The sequence below is a fragment of the Acipenser ruthenus genome, unplaced genomic scaffold (genome assembly GCF_902713425.1).
Source record: "Acipenser ruthenus unplaced genomic scaffold, fAciRut3.2 maternal haplotype, whole genome shotgun sequence".
NCBI lineage: Eukaryota > Metazoa > Chordata > Actinopteri > Acipenseriformes > Acipenseridae > Acipenser > Acipenser ruthenus.
Genome location: NW_026708548.1, coordinates 1 through 16227, shown reverse-complemented (window position 1 = coordinate 16227; position 16227 = coordinate 1). Strand labels below are relative to the sequence as shown.

The 16227-nt window shown below is 40.8% G+C and overlaps 12 non-coding genes across 12 annotated transcripts; all 12 read left to right on the top strand.

Annotated features, from left to right (window-relative positions):
* The first annotated feature begins 450 nt into the window (after window positions 1-450).
* On the top strand, window positions 451-569 carry LOC131734301 (5S ribosomal RNA). The gene has a single exon (XR_009326895.1). It is a non-coding gene; the product is annotated as a 5S ribosomal RNA (ribosomal RNA).
* Window positions 570-1462: 893 nt separating this feature from the next.
* LOC131734287 (U1 spliceosomal RNA) lies at window positions 1463-1626 on the top strand. The gene has a single exon (XR_009326882.1). It is a non-coding gene; the product is annotated as a U1 spliceosomal RNA (small nuclear RNA).
* Window positions 1627-3358: 1732 nt separating this feature from the next.
* On the top strand, window positions 3359-3477 carry LOC131734291 (5S ribosomal RNA). Its single transcript, XR_009326886.1, has one exon. It is a non-coding gene; the product is annotated as a 5S ribosomal RNA (ribosomal RNA).
* An 893-nt stretch (window positions 3478-4370) lies between these two features.
* LOC131734286 (U1 spliceosomal RNA) lies at window positions 4371-4534 on the top strand. Its single transcript, XR_009326881.1, has one exon. It is a non-coding gene; the product is annotated as a U1 spliceosomal RNA (small nuclear RNA).
* A 1719-nt stretch (window positions 4535-6253) lies between these two features.
* LOC131734281 (5S ribosomal RNA) lies at window positions 6254-6372 on the top strand. The gene has a single exon (XR_009326876.1). It is a non-coding gene; the product is annotated as a 5S ribosomal RNA (ribosomal RNA).
* An 893-nt stretch (window positions 6373-7265) lies between these two features.
* LOC131734285 (U1 spliceosomal RNA) lies at window positions 7266-7429 on the top strand. The gene has a single exon (XR_009326880.1). It is a non-coding gene; the product is annotated as a U1 spliceosomal RNA (small nuclear RNA).
* Window positions 7430-9161: 1732 nt separating this feature from the next.
* Window positions 9162-9280, top strand: LOC131734280 (5S ribosomal RNA). Its single transcript, XR_009326875.1, has one exon. It is a non-coding gene; the product is annotated as a 5S ribosomal RNA (ribosomal RNA).
* An 893-nt stretch (window positions 9281-10173) lies between these two features.
* On the top strand, window positions 10174-10337 carry LOC131734284 (U1 spliceosomal RNA). The gene has a single exon (XR_009326879.1). It is a non-coding gene; the product is annotated as a U1 spliceosomal RNA (small nuclear RNA).
* Window positions 10338-12056: 1719 nt separating this feature from the next.
* On the top strand, window positions 12057-12175 carry LOC131734279 (5S ribosomal RNA). Its single transcript, XR_009326874.1, has one exon. It is a non-coding gene; the product is annotated as a 5S ribosomal RNA (ribosomal RNA).
* An 893-nt stretch (window positions 12176-13068) lies between these two features.
* Window positions 13069-13232, top strand: LOC131734283 (U1 spliceosomal RNA). Its single transcript, XR_009326878.1, has one exon. It is a non-coding gene; the product is annotated as a U1 spliceosomal RNA (small nuclear RNA).
* A 1723-nt stretch (window positions 13233-14955) lies between these two features.
* Window positions 14956-15074, top strand: LOC131734269 (5S ribosomal RNA). The gene has a single exon (XR_009326864.1). It is a non-coding gene; the product is annotated as a 5S ribosomal RNA (ribosomal RNA).
* An 893-nt stretch (window positions 15075-15967) lies between these two features.
* LOC131734282 (U1 spliceosomal RNA) lies at window positions 15968-16131 on the top strand. The gene has a single exon (XR_009326877.1). It is a non-coding gene; the product is annotated as a U1 spliceosomal RNA (small nuclear RNA).
* The last annotated feature ends 96 nt before the right edge of the window (window positions 16132-16227 follow it).

Sequence of the window (16227 nt, the reverse complement as noted above, 5' to 3'; positions counted from 1 at the left end):
GACCCTTGCCGTACTGCTCAGCCTAAAGAACCACACGAGTTGTTTGAAAGGGGGATTTATTTTGTAGAATAAACATCAAATTGGTTTCAGGGCATACAGTCCTCCAACGGCAACACAGCTCAGTAGTACAGCTGAGATCCATTACAACACTGCTGCAGATTCAAACTAAAAGAGGGTAATATACAAAATGGATGCCTTTGAGAACTTAACACTTTCAATGCCAACGTGTGGCGTGAACATACAATTTCGCAAGAATCTAATGGCACTTTTAATGCTGCTATATACACACACAGACACACGGACACACGGGCCCGCACACGTGGAGCCCAGAGCTGCTTAAATGTTAACGTTTGTGACAAATTAGAGATCTGGAAATCCCTCCCCCAACCTGTCATTGCATGAATGATATTAACTTAATACTATGAAAGAGATAAACCAAGACTGTCGTTCGCTTACGGCCATACCACCTTGAGAACGCCCGATCTCGTCTGATCTCGGAAGCTAAGCAAGGTCGGGCCTGGTTAGTACTTGGATGGGAGACCGCCTGGGAATACCAGGTGCTGTAAGCTTTTCTTTCTGCAGCTTGACAGGGGGCGCTATTTCCCTTGTTATTTATGTTACTAACCTGGAAGCTGTAAGTCTAAACATCGTTTTCTTTTTTTTGTTTTTTTATTGTCCCATTCCACACACGAACAAGTATTGTATCAGCCTTTACTGGTTTTGAAAACTGAGTTAGGACAGAAAGGGTTATCGTATTATATTCTAAGCCGAAACTACCAGTAGCGGTCCGATACAAACAAATGTGAACAGGGTTAAGACAAAAGTACTGACGAGTTTTGCTAGTTATGGTTAGTTTAATTAATTAAAAAAAGAAATAAAAGTTGATGAAGTACTTTTTATTATAGTAACAGAACGAGACATGTTTTAAAGCCACAAACTGCGTGTTTAGATTATTGTGCCAAACAAGAGAACAAAACGAGCATATCAACCAAGAACGGATTTAGTGACCCGTTCATTCGTTCGAGTTTATTTATATTATGTGTGACCTTAACAAATGTTTGACCAATGTTTTGCTTGCTTTCTTTTTGAAAGTCGTACATTTGTTACATTTTTTTTTATTTCGTTTACGCAGACGTGTATACAGACCCGTCGCTTCTTTTGCGGAACATCTCACATGCTGCTGCACGAATGACGTCGTCCTGTGTAAATCCTGGCATCTTGTCCTCCAATGATAAAGGCGCATGCAAATATATACCGAGAGGCATTACGGGAATGCAATTTATAAATACTTATACTGAAAACTGAAGGAACCCATTACACCCAACAGACTGGAAAGTGCGATATGATAACAATGAAAATGTTATATTAGGAAAAGAGTGTTTCTTTAAATTGCAGATGTAGGCACCGTTTCTTTGAAAAATGTCTCTTGTGGACGGGTGACGACTCGCAATGTGTACAACTCATACTTACCTGGCAGGGGAGATACCATGATCATGAAGGTGGTTCACCCAGGGCGAGGCTCGGCCATTGCACTCCGGCTGTGCTGACCCCTGCGAATTCCCCAAATGCGGGAATCTCGACTGCATAATTTCTGGTAGTGGGGGACTGCGTTCGCGCTCTCCCCTGAAACTATGGTCAAAGACAGAAACAAACACGAACCCGTCGGAGGAAGGAACTCACTCACTAGTTGTTCAACAACTCTCCGGCAGGCGGCTTCGTCACACAGGGAGTCAGGTTTTCTTTAAAAGGAGCTCAATGTTTTTAGCTTTCTGACTGTCAAATAAATAGCTACGTGGTTCCTGCACATCTATTTCCATGTTTCGTTATTTTTTATTGACAAGACTAAAAGTAAAGACTCAGCAGTGTCTGTATCAAAGTTTTTATTTTTATTTTAAATAATTGGAAATCATTTTCGAGCTTATCAGTTTTATTTATTTAGTTGATGTTTTTTATTCAGATAAACTGTGCATCACAACTGCTGCTGCTGCTGCTGCTGCTGCTGCTGCTGCAGAGTCACTTACAATAGGACCTGGGTTTTACATCTCATTTGAAGGAAGGAGCACAAGGAGGTTAAGGGACTTGCTCAGGGACAGGGTCACACACAATGAGCCAGTGGCTGAGCTGGGATTGAACCAGGAACCTCCCGGTAACAAGAGCTTTTCTTTAACCACCTGACCACTAAGCCCCTTAAATCATATCTTGGCAGACAAACACTTTAATTAGACAACATAAAACCACATACAAGCAGATTTACAAGCAGGGCTGCAATCGCGTTCGCGCTCTCCCCTGATGTTATAGTCAAAGTTAAAAACACAGGTATTGAAAGCAATTAGCGATTATCTATATATCTCCAGCAGGTGGCTCTGTCAGACTGGGAATGAGATTTTGTTTTTTCTTTCGGAGCGTATAATGTTCTAGAAAGTACCAAAGTGTTTTATGTACATGTATTGTGAAGTGTTTCATCTTGAGAAGACAAAGTAACGAGTCAGCGGCACGTGTATCAAAGTTACAAAGTTGCTAATATTAAAGAAGACGAGGTTCAGCGGTACAGTTGTTTTTTTAAAACATAGTGTTTCAGTTCTGTACAGACGTTCTATGTCGTTATCCGTTATTGATTCAGCTTTATTTAGATGATTGCCTTTACCTTGTTTTAATTTCCCGTTCCTCTGAGATACGAATCTACCAGCTTTACATCTTTTTTTTTTTTTTTTTTAACGTATTCTCATTTTGTTGATCATTAATGCACATTTCTGTACTGTGGGTGTTGTCGAGCGATTGAAAACGAGACATTTTGTGTTTGAATTGAAAGTGATGGTCTCGAGGAGTCGAACAGGTCACAATAAGCCTTCATCCATGTATCATGTAACCACATGTATGCTGTCTCTAACTGGAGGAGAGGGACCCTTGCCGTACTGCTCAGCCTAAAGAACCACACGAGTTGTTTGAAAGGGGGATTTATTTTGTAGAATAAACATCAAATTGGTTTCAGGGCATACAGTCCTCCAACGGCAACACAGCTCAGTAGTACAGCTGAGATCCATTACAACACTGCTGCAGATTCAAACTAAAAGAGGGTAATATACAAAATGGATGCCTTTGAGAACTTAACACTTTCAATGCCAACGTGTGGCTACTACTTTGTGAACATACAATTTCGCAAGAATCTAATGGCACTTTTAATGCTGCTATATACACACACAGACACACGGACACACGGGCCCGCACACGTGGAGCCCAGAGCTGCTTAAATGTTAACGTTTGTGACAAATTAGAGATCTGGAAATCCCTCCCCCAACCTGTCATTGCATGAATGATATTAACTTAATACTATGAAAGAGATAAACCAAGACTGTCGTTCGCTTACGGCCATACCACCTTGAGAACGCCCGATCTCGTCTGATCTCGGAAGCTAAGCAAGGTCGGGCCTGGTTAGTACTTGGATGGGAGACCGCCTGGGAATACCAGGTGCTGTAAGCTTTTCTTTCTGCAGCTTGACAGGGGGCGCTATTTCCCTTGTTATTTATGTTACTAACCTGGAAGCTGTAAGTCTAAACATCGTTTTCTTTTTTTTGTTTTTTTATTGTCCCATTCCACACACGAACAAGTATTGTATCAGCCTTTACTGGTTTTGAAAACTGAGTTAGGACAGAAAGGGTTATCGTATTATATTCTAAGCCGAAACTACCAGTAGCGGTCCGATACAAACAAATGTGAACAGGGTTAAGACAAAAGTACTGACGAGTTTTGCTAGTTATGGTTAGTTTAATTAATTAAAAAAAGAAATAAAAGTTGATGAAGTACTTTTTATTATAGTAACAGAACGAGACATGTTTTAAAGCCACAAACTGCGTGTTTAGATTATTGTGCCAAACAAGAGAACAAAACGAGCATATCAACCAAGAACGGATTTAGTGACCCGTTCATTCGTTCGAGTTTATTTATATTATGTGTGACCTTAACAAATGTTTGACCAATGTTTTGCTTGCTTTCTTTTTGAAAGTCGTACATTTGTTACATTTTTTTTTATTTCGTTTACGCAGACGTGTATACAGACCCGTCGCTTCTTTTGCGGAACATCTCACATGCTGCTGCACGAATGACGTCGTCCTGTGTAAATCCTGGCATCTTGTCCTCCAATGATAAAGGCGCATGCAAATATATACCGAGAGGCATTACGGGAATGCAATTTATAAATACTTATACTGAAAACTGAAGGAACCCATTACACCCAACAGACTGGAAAGTGCGATATGATAACAATGAAAATGTTATATTAGGAAAAGAGTGTTTCTTTAAATTGCAGATGTAGGCACCGTTTCTTTGAAAAATGTCTCTTGTGGACGGGTGACGACTCGCAATGTGTACAACTCATACTTACCTGGCAGGGGAGATACCATGATCATGAAGGTGGTTCACCCAGGGCGAGGCTCGGCCATTGCACTCCGGCTGTGCTGACCCCTGCGAATTCCCCAAATGCGGGAATCTCGACTGCATAATTTCTGGTAGTGGGGGACTGCGTTCGCGCTCTCCCCTGAAACTATGGTCAAAGACAGAAACAAACACGAACCCGTCGGAGGAAGGAACTCACTCACTAGTTGTTCAACAACTCTCCGGCAGGCGGCTTCGTCACACAGGGAGTCAGGTTTTCTTTAAAAGGAGCTCAATGTTTTTAGCTTTCTGACTGTCAAATAAATAGCTACGTGGTTCCTGCACATCTATTTCCATGTTTCGTTATTTTTTATTGACAAGACTAAAAGTAAAGACTCAGCAGTGTCTGTATCAAAGTTTTTATTTTTATTTTAAATAATTGGAAATCATTTTCGAGCTTATCAGTTTTATTTATTTAGTTGATGTTTTTTATTCAGATAAACTGTGCATCACAACTGCTGCTGCTGCTGCTGCTGCAGAGTCACTTACAATAGGACCTGGGTTTTACATCTCATTTGAAGGAAGGAGCACAAGGAGGTTAAGGGACTTGCTCAGGGACAGGGTCACACACAATGAGCCAGTGGCTGAGCTGGGATTGAACCAGGAACCTCCCGGTAACAAGAGCTTTTCTTTAACCACCTGACCACTAAGCCCCTTAAATCATATCTTGGCAGACAAACACTTTAATTAGACAACATAAAACCACATACAAGCAGATTTACAAGCAGGGCTGCAATCGCGTTCGCGCTCTCCCCTGATGTTATAGTCAAAGTTAAAAACACAGGTATTGAAAGCAATTAGCGATTATCTATATATCTCCAGCAGGTGGCTCTGTCAGACTGGGAATGAGATTTTGTTTTTTCTTTCGGAGCGTATAATGTTCTAGAAAGTACCAAAGTGTTTTATGTACATGTATTGTGAAGTGTTTCATCTTGAGAAGACAAAGTAACGAGTCAGCGGCACGTGTATCAAAGTTACAAAGTTGCTAATATTAAAGAAGACGAGGTTCAGCGGTACAGTTGTTTTTTTAAAACATAGTGTTTCAGTTCTGTACAGACGTTCTATGTCGTTATCCGTTATTGATTCAGCTTTATTTAGATGATTGCCTTTACCTTGTTTTAATTTCCCGTTCCTCTGAGATACGAATCTACCAGCTTTACATCTTTTTTTTTTTTTTTTTAACGTATTCTCATTTTGTTGATCATTAATGCACATTTCTGTACTGTGGGTGTTGTCGAGCGATTGAAAACGAGACATTTTGTGTTTGAATTGAAAGTGATGGTCTCGAGGAGTCGAACAGGTCACAATAAGCCTTCATCCATGTATCATGTAACCACATGTATGCTGTCTCTAACTGGAGGAGAGGGACCCTTGCCGTACTGCTCAGCCTAAAGAACCACACGAGTTGTTTGAAAGGGGGATTTATTTTGTAGAATAAACATCAAATTGGTTTCAGGGCATACAGTCCTCCAACGGCAACACAGCTCAGTAGTACAGCTGAGATCCATTACAACACTGCTGCAGATTCAAACTAAAAGAGGGTAATATACAAAATGGATGCCTTTGAGAACTTAACACTTTCAATGCCAACGTGTGGCTACTACTTTGTGAACATACAATTTCGCAAGAATCTAATGGCACTTTTAATGCTGCTATATACACACACAGACACACGGACACACGGGCCCGCACACGTGGAGCCCAGAGCTGCTTAAATGTTAACGTTTGTGACAAATTAGAGATCTGGAAATCCCTCCCCCAACCTGTCATTGCATGAATGATATTAACTTAATACTATGAAAGAGATAAACCAAGACTGTCGTTCGCTTACGGCCATACCACCTTGAGAACGCCCGATCTCGTCTGATCTCGGAAGCTAAGCAAGGTCGGGCCTGGTTAGTACTTGGATGGGAAACCGCCTGGGAATACCAGGTGCTGTAAGCTTTTCTTTCTGCAGCTTGACAGGGGGCGCTATTTCCCTTGTTATTTATGTTACTAACCTGGAAGCTGTAAGTCTAAACATCGTTTTCTTTTTTTTGTTTTTTTATTGTCCCATTCCACACACGAACAAGTATTGTATCAGCCTTTACTGGTTTTGAAAACTGAGTTAGGACAGAAAGGGTTATCGTATTATATTCTAAGCCGAAACTACCAGTAGCGGTCCGATACAAACAAATGTGAACAGGGTTAAGACAAAAGTACTGACGAGTTTTGCTAGTTATGGTTAGTTTAATTAATTAAAAAAAGAAATAAAAGTTGATGAAGTACTTTTTATTATAGTAACAGAACGAGACATGTTTTAAAGCCACAAACTGCGTGTTTAGATTATTGTGCCAAACAAGAGAACAAAACGAGCATATCAACCAAGAACGGATTTAGTGACCCGTTCATTCGTTCGAGTTTATTTATATTATGTGTGACCTTAACAAATGTTTGACCAATGTTTTGCTTGCTTTCTTTTTGAAAGTCGTACATTTGTTACATTTTTTTTTATTTCGTTTACGCAGACGTGTATACAGACCCGTCGCTTCTTTTGCGGAACATCTCACATGCTGCTGCACGAATGACGTCGTCCTGTGTAAATCCTGGCATCTTGTCCTCCAATGATAAAGGCGCATGCAAATATATACCGAGAGGCATTACGGGAATGCAATTTATAAATACTTATACTGAAAACTGAAGGAACCCATTACACCCAACAGACTGGAAAGTGCGATATGATAACAATGAAAATGTTATATTAGGAAAAGAGTGTTTCTTTAAATTGCAGATGTAGGCACCGTTTCTTTGAAAAATGTCTCTTGTGGACGGGTGACGACTCGCAATGTGTACAACTCATACTTACCTGGCAGGGGAGATACCATGATCATGAAGGTGGTTCACCCAGGGCGAGGCTCGGCCATTGCACTCCGGCTGTGCTGACCCCTGCGAATTCCCCAAATGCGGGAATCTCGACTGCATAATTTCTGGTAGTGGGGGACTGCGTTCGCGCTCTCCCCTGAAACTATGGTCAAAGACAGAAACAAACACGAACCCGTCGGAGGAAGGAACTCACTCACTAGTTGTTCAACAACTCTCCGGCAGGCGGCTTCGTCACACAGGGAGTCAGGTTTTCTTTAAAAGGAGCTCAATGTTTTTAGCTTTCTGACTGTCAAATAAATAGCTACGTGGTTCCTGCACATCTATTTCCATGTTTCGTTATTTTTTATTGACAAGACTAAAAGTAAAGACTCAGCAGTGTCTGTATCAAAGTTTTTATTTTTATTTTAAATAATTGGAAATCATTTTCGAGCTTATCAGTTTTATTTATTTAGTTGATGTTTTTTATTCAGATAAACTGTGCATCACAACTGCTGCTGCTGCTGCTGCTGCTGCTGCTGCTGCAGAGTCACTTACAATAGGACCTGGGTTTTACATCTCATTTGAAGGAAGGAGCACAAGGAGGTTAAGGGACTTGCTCAGGGACAGGGTCACACACAATGAGCCAGTGGCTGAGCTGGGATTGAACCAGGAACCTCCCGGTAACAAGAGCTTTTCTTTAACCACCTGACCACTAAGCCCCTTAAATCATATCTTGGCAGACAAACACTTTAATTAGACAACATAAAACCACATACAAGCAGATTTACAAGCAGGGCTGCAATCGCGTTCGCGCTCTCCCCTGATGTTATAGTCAAAGTTAAAAACACAGGTATTGAAAGCAATTAGCGATTATCTATATATCTCCAGCAGGTGGCTCTGTCAGACTGGGAATGAGATTTTGTTTTTTCTTTCGGAGCGTATAATGTTCTAGAAAGTACCAAAGTGTTTTATGTACATGTATTGTGAAGTGTTTCATCTTGAGAAGACAAAGTAACGAGTCAGCGGCACGTGTATCAAAGTTACAAAGTTGCTAATATTAAAGAAGACGAGGTTCAGCGGTACAGTTGTTTTTTTAAAACATAGTGTTTCAGTTCTGTACAGACGTTCTATGTCGTTATCCGTTATTGATTCAGCTTTATTTAGATGATTGCCTTTACCTTGTTTTAATTTCCCGTTCCTCTGAGATACGAATCTACCAGCTTTACATCTTTTTTTTTTTTTTTTTTAACGTATTCTCATTTTGTTGATCATTAATGCACATTTCTGTACTGTGGGTGTTGTCGAGCGATTGAAAACGAGACATTTTGTGTTTGAATTGAAAGTGATGGTCTCGAGGAGTCGAACAGGTCACAATAAGCCTTCATCCATGTATCATGTAACCACATGTATGCTGTCTCTAACTGGAGGAGAGGGACCCTTGCCGTACTGCTCAGCCTAAAGAACCACACGAGTTGTTTGAAAGGGGGATTTATTTTGTAGAATAAACATCAAATTGGTTTCAGGGCATACAGTCCTCCAACGGCAACACAGCTCAGTAGTACAGCTGAGATCCATTACAACACTGCTGCAGATTCAAACTAAAAGAGGGTAATATACAAAATGGATGCCTTTGAGAACTTAACACTTTCAATGCCAACGTGTGGCTACTACTTTGTGAACATACAATTTCGCAAGAATCTAATGGCACTTTTAATGCTGCTATATACACACACAGACACACGGACACACGGGCCCGCACACGTGGAGCCCAGAGCTGCTTAAATGTTAACGTTTGTGACAAATTAGAGATCTGGAAATCCCTCCCCCAACCTGTCATTGCATGAATGATATTAACTTAATACTATGAAAGAGATAAACCAAGACTGTCGTTCGCTTACGGCCATACCACCTTGAGAACGCCCGATCTCGTCTGATCTCGGAAGCTAAGCAAGGTCGGGCCTGGTTAGTACTTGGATGGGAGACCGCCTGGGAATACCAGGTGCTGTAAGCTTTTCTTTCTGCAGCTTGACAGGGGGCGCTATTTCCCTTGTTATTTATGTTACTAACCTGGAAGCTGTAAGTCTAAACATCGTTTTCTTTTTTTTGTTTTTTTATTGTCCCATTCCACACACGAACAAGTATTGTATCAGCCTTTACTGGTTTTGAAAACTGAGTTAGGACAGAAAGGGTTATCGTATTATATTCTAAGCCGAAACTACCAGTAGCGGTCCGATACAAACAAATGTGAACAGGGTTAAGACAAAAGTACTGACGAGTTTTGCTAGTTATGGTTAGTTTAATTAATTAAAAAAAGAAATAAAAGTTGATGAAGTACTTTTTATTATAGTAACAGAACGAGACATGTTTTAAAGCCACAAACTGCGTGTTTAGATTATTGTGCCAAACAAGAGAACAAAACGAGCATATCAACCAAGAACGGATTTAGTGACCCGTTCATTCGTTCGAGTTTATTTATATTATGTGTGACCTTAACAAATGTTTGACCAATGTTTTGCTTGCTTTCTTTTTGAAAGTCGTACATTTGTTACATTTTTTTTTATTTCGTTTACGCAGACGTGTATACAGACCCGTCGCTTCTTTTGCGGAACATCTCACATGCTGCTGCACGAATGACGTCGTCCTGTGTAAATCCTGGCATCTTGTCCTCCAATGATAAAGGCGCATGCAAATATATACCGAGAGGCATTACGGGAATGCAATTTATAAATACTTATACTGAAAACTGAAGGAACCCATTACACCCAACAGACTGGAAAGTGCGATATGATAACAATGAAAATGTTATATTAGGAAAAGAGTGTTTCTTTAAATTGCAGATGTAGGCACCGTTTCTTTGAAAAATGTCTCTTGTGGACGGGTGACGACTCGCAATGTGTACAACTCATACTTACCTGGCAGGGGAGATACCATGATCATGAAGGTGGTTCACCCAGGGCGAGGCTCGGCCATTGCACTCCGGCTGTGCTGACCCCTGCGAATTCCCCAAATGCGGGAATCTCGACTGCATAATTTCTGGTAGTGGGGGACTGCGTTCGCGCTCTCCCCTGAAACTATGGTCAAAGACAGAAACAAACACGAACCCGTCGGAGGAAGGAACTCACTCACTAGTTGTTCAACAACTCTCCGGCAGGCGGCTTCGTCACACAGGGAGTCAGGTTTTCTTTAAAAGGAGCTCAATGTTTTTAGCTTTCTGACTGTCAAATAAATAGCTACGTGGTTCCTGCACATCTATTTCCATGTTTCGTTATTTTTTATTGACAAGACTAAAAGTAAAGACTCAGCAGTGTCTGTATCAAAGTTTTTATTTTTATTTTAAATAATTGGAAATCATTTTCGAGCTTATCAGTTTTATTTATTTAGTTGATGTTTTTTATTCAGATAAACTGTGCATCACAACTGCTGCTGCTGCTGCTGCTGCAGAGTCACTTACAATAGGACCTGGGTTTTACATCTCATTTGAAGGAAGGAGCACAAGGAGGTTAAGGGACTTGCTCAGGGACAGGGTCACACACAATGAGCCAGTGGCTGAGCTGGGATTGAACCAGGAACCTCCCGGTAACAAGAGCTTTTCTTTAACCACCTGACCACTAAGCCCCTTAAATCATATCTTGGCAGACAAACACTTTAATTAGACAACATAAAACCACATACAAGCAGATTTACAAGCAGGGCTGCAATCGCGTTCGCGCTCTCCCCTGATGTTATAGTCAAAGTTAAAAACACAGGTATTGAAAGCAATTAGCGATTATCTATATATCTCCAGCAGGTGGCTCTGTCAGACTGGGAATGAGATTTTGTTTTTTCTTTCGGAGCGTATAATGTTCTAGAAAGTACCAAAGTGTTTTATGTACATGTATTGTGAAGTGTTTCATCTTGAGAAGACAAAGTAACGAGTCAGCGGCACGTGTATCAAAGTTACAAAGTTGCTAATATTAAAGAAGACGAGGTTCAGCGGTACAGTTGTTTTTTTAAAACATAGTGTTTCAGTTCTGTACAGACGTTCTATGTCGTTATCCGTTATTGATTCAGCTTTATTTAGATGATTGCCTTTACCTTGTTTTAATTTCCCGTTCCTCTGAGATACGAATCTACCAGCTTTACATCTTTTTTTTTTTTTTTTTAACGTATTCTCATTTTGTTGATCATTAATGCACATTTCTGTACTGTGGGTGTTGTCGAGCGATTGAAAACGAGACATTTTGTGTTTGAATTGAAAGTGATGGTCTCGAGGAGTCGAACAGGTCACAATAAGCCTTCATCCATGTATCATGTAACCACATGTATGCTGTCTCTAACTGGAGGAGAGGGACCCTTGCCGTACTGCTCAGCCTAAAGAACCACACGAGTTGTTTGAAAGGGGGATTTATTTTGTAGAATAAACATCAAATTGGTTTCAGGGCATACAGTCCTCCAACGGCAACACAGCTCAGTAGTACAGCTGAGATCCATTACAACACTGCTGCAGATTCAAACTAAAAGAGGGTAATATACAAAATGGATGCCTTTGAGAACTTAACACTTTCAATGCCAACGTGTGGCTACTACTTTGTGAACATACAATTTCGCAAGAATCTAATGGCACTTTTAATGCTGCTATATACACACACAGACACACGGACACACGGGCCCGCACACGTGGAGCCCAGAGCTGCTTAAATGTTAACGTTTGTGACAAATTAGAGATCTGGAAATCCCTCCCCCAACCTGTCATTGCATGAATGATATTAACTTAATACTATGAAAGAGATAAACCAAGACTGTCGTTCGCTTACGGCCATACCACCTTGAGAACGCCCGATCTCGTCTGATCTCGGAAGCTAAGCAAGGTCGGGCCTGGTTAGTACTTGGATGGGAAACCGCCTGGGAATACCAGGTGCTGTAAGCTTTTCTTTCTGCAGCTTGACAGGGGGCGCTATTTCCCTTGTTATTTATGTTACTAACCTGGAAGCTGTAAGTCTAAACATCGTTTTCTTTTTTTTGTTTTTTTATTGTCCCATTCCACACACGAACAAGTATTGTATCAGCCTTTACTGGTTTTGAAAACTGAGTTAGGACAGAAAGGGTTATCGTATTATATTCTAAGCCGAAACTACCAGTAGCGGTCCGATACAAACAAATGTGAACAGGGTTAAGACAAAAGTACTGACGAGTTTTGCTAGTTATGGTTAGTTTAATTAATTAAAAAAAGAAATAAAAGTTGATGAAGTACTTTTTATTATAGTAACAGAACGAGACATGTTTTAAAGCCACAAACTGCGTGTTTAGATTATTGTGCCAAACAAGAGAACAAAACGAGCATATCAACCAAGAACGGATTTAGTGACCCGTTCATTCGTTCGAGTTTATTTATATTATGTGTGACCTTAACAAATGTTTGACCAATGTTTTGCTTGCTTTCTTTTTGAAAGTCGTACATTTGTTACATTTTTTTTTATTTCGTTTACGCAGACGTGTATACAGACCCGTCGCTTCTTTTGCGGAACATCTCACATGCTGCTGCACGAATGACGTCGTCCTGTGTAAATCCTGGCATCTTGTCCTCCAATGATAAAGGCGCATGCAAATATATACCGAGAGGCATTACGGGAATGCAATTTATAAATACTTATACTGAAAACTGAAGGAACCCATTACACCCAACAGACTGGAAAGTGCGATATGATAACAATGAAAATGTTATATTAGGAAAAGAGTGTTTCTTTAAATTGCAGATGTAGGCACCGTTTCTTTGAAAAATGTCTCTTGTGGACGGGTGACGACTCGCAATGTGTACAACTCATACTTACCTGGCAGGGGAGATACCATGATCATGAAGGTGGTTCACCCAGGGCGAGGCTCGGCCATTGCACTCCGGCTGTGCTGACCCCTGCGAATTCCCCAAATGCGGGAATCTCGACTGCATAATTTCTGGTAGTGGGGGACTGCGTTCGCGCTCTCCCCTGAAACTATGGTCAAAGACAGAAACAAACACGAACCCGTCGGAGGAAGGAACTCACTCACTAGTTGTTCAACAACTCTCCGGCAGGCGGCTTCGTCACACAGGGAGTCAGGTTTTCTTTAAAAGGAGCTCAATGTTTTTAGCTTTCTGACTGTCAAATAAATAGCTACGTGGTTCCTGCACATCTATTTCCATGTTTCGTTATTTTTTATTGACAAGACTAAAAGTAAAGACTCAGCAGTGTCTGTATCAAAGTTTTTATTTTTATTTTAAATAATTGGAAATCATTTTCGAGCTTATCAGTTTTATTTATTTAGTTGATGTTTTTTATTCAGATAAACTGTGCATCACAACTGCTGCTGCTGCTGCTGCTGCTGCAGAGTCACTTACAATAGGACCTGGGTTTTACATCTCATTTGAAGGAAGGAGCACAAGGAGGTTAAGGGACTTGCTCAGGGACAGGGTCACACACAATGAGCCAGTGGCTGAGCTGGGATTGAACCAGGAACCTCCCGGTAACAAGAGCTTTTCTTTAACCACCTGACCACTAAGCCCCTTAAATCATATCTTGGCAGACAAACACTTTAATTAGACAACATAAAACCACATACAAGCAGATTTACAAGCAGGGCTGCAATCGCGTTCGCGCTCTCCCCTGATGTTATAGTCAAAGTTAAAAACACAGGTATTGAAAGCAATTAGCGATTATCTATATATCTCCAGCAGGTGGCTCTGTCAGACTGGGAATGAGATTTTGTTTTTTCTTTCGGAGCGTATAATGTTCTAGAAAGTACCAAAGTGTTTTATGTACATGTATTGTGAAGTGTTTCATCTTGAGAAGACAAAGTAACGAGTCAGCGGCACGTGTATCAAAGTTACAAAGTTGCTAATATTAAAGAAGACGAGGTTCAGCGGTACAGTTGTTTTTTTAAAACATAGTGTTTCAGTTCTGTACAGACGTTCTATGTCGTTATCCGTTATTGATTCAGCTTTATTTAGATGATTGCCTTTACCTTGTTTTAATTTCCCGTTCCTCTGAGATACGAATCTACCAGCTTTACATCTTTTTTTTTTTTTTTTTTAACGTATTCTCATTTTGTTGATCATTAATGCACATTTCTGTACTGTGGGTGTTGTCGAGCGATTGAAAACGAGACATTTTGTGTTTGAATTGAAAGTGATGGTCTCGAGGAGTCGAACAGGTCACAATAAGCCTTCATCCATGTATCATGTAACCACATGTATGCTGTCTCTAACTGGAGGAGAGGGACCCTTGCCGTACTGCTCAGCCTAAAGAACCACACGAGTTGTTTGAAAGGGGGATTTATTTTGTAGAATAAACATCAAATTGGTTTCAGGGCATACAGTCCTCCAACGGCAACACAGCTCAGTAGTACAGCTGAGATCCATTACAACACTGCTGCAGATTCAAACTAAAAGAGGGTAATATACAAAATGGATGCCTTTGAGAACTTAACACTTTCAATGCCAACGTGTGGCTACTACTTTGTGAACATACAATTTCGCAAGAATCTAATGGCACTTTTAATGCTGCTATATACACACACAGACACACGGACACACGGGCCCGCACACGTGGAGCCCAGAGCTGCTTAAATGTTAACGTTTGTGACAAATTAGAGATCTGGAAATCCCTCCCCCAACCTGTCATTGCATGAATGATATTAACTTAATACTATGAAAGAGATAAACCAAGACTGTCGTTCGCTTACGGCCATACCACCTTGAGAACGCCCGATCTCGTCTGATCTCGGAAGCTAAGCAAGGTCGGGCCTGGTTAGTACTTGGATGGGAGACCGCCTGGGAATACCAGGTGCTGTAAGCTTTTCTTTCTGCAGCTTGACAGGGGGCGCTATTTCCCTTGTTATTTATGTTACTAACCTGGAAGCTGTAAGTCTAAACATCGTTTTCTTTTTTTTGTTTTTTTATTGTCCCATTCCACACACGAACAAGTATTGTATCAGCCTTTACTGGTTTTGAAAACTGAGTTAGGACAGAAAGGGTTATCGTATTATATTCTAAGCCGAAACTACCAGTAGCGGTCCGATACAAACAAATGTGAACAGGGTTAAGACAAAAGTACTGACGAGTTTTGCTAGTTATGGTTAGTTTAATTAATTAAAAAAAGAAATAAAAGTTGATGAAGTACTTTTTATTATAGTAACAGAACGAGACATGTTTTAAAGCCACAAACTGCGTGTTTAGATTATTGTGCCAAACAAGAGAACAAAACGAGCATATCAACCAAGAACGGATTTAGTGACCCGTTCATTCGTTCGAGTTTATTTATATTATGTGTGACCTTAACAAATGTTTGACCAATGTTTTGCTTGCTTTCTTTTTGAAAGTCGTACATTTGTTACATTTTTTTTTATTTCGTTTACGCAGACGTGTATACAGACCCGTCGCTTCTTTTGCGGAACATCTCACATGCTGCTGCACGAATGACGTCGTCCTGTGTAAATCCTGGCATCTTGTCCTCCAATGATAAAGGCGCATGCAAATATATACCGAGAGGCATTACGGGAATGCAATTTATAAATACTTATACTGAAAACTGAAGGAACCCATTACACCCAACAGACTGGAAAGTGCGATATGATAACAATGAAAATGTTATATTAGGAAAAGAGTGTTTCTTTAAATTGCAGATGTAGGCACCGTTTCTTTGAAAAATGTCTCTTGTGGACGGGTGACGACTCGCAATGTGTACAACTCATACTTACCTGGCAGGGGAGATACCATGATCATGAAGGTGGTTCACCCAGGGCGAGGCTCGGCCATTGCACTCCGGCTGTGCTGACCCCTGCGAATTCCCCAAATGCGGGAATCTCGACTGCATAATTTCTGGTAGTGGGGGACTGCGTTCGCGCTCTCCCCTGAAACTATGGTCAAAGACAGAAACAAACACGAACCCGTCGGAGGAAGGAACTCACTCACTAGTTGTTCAACAACTCTCCGGCAGGCGGCTTCGTCAC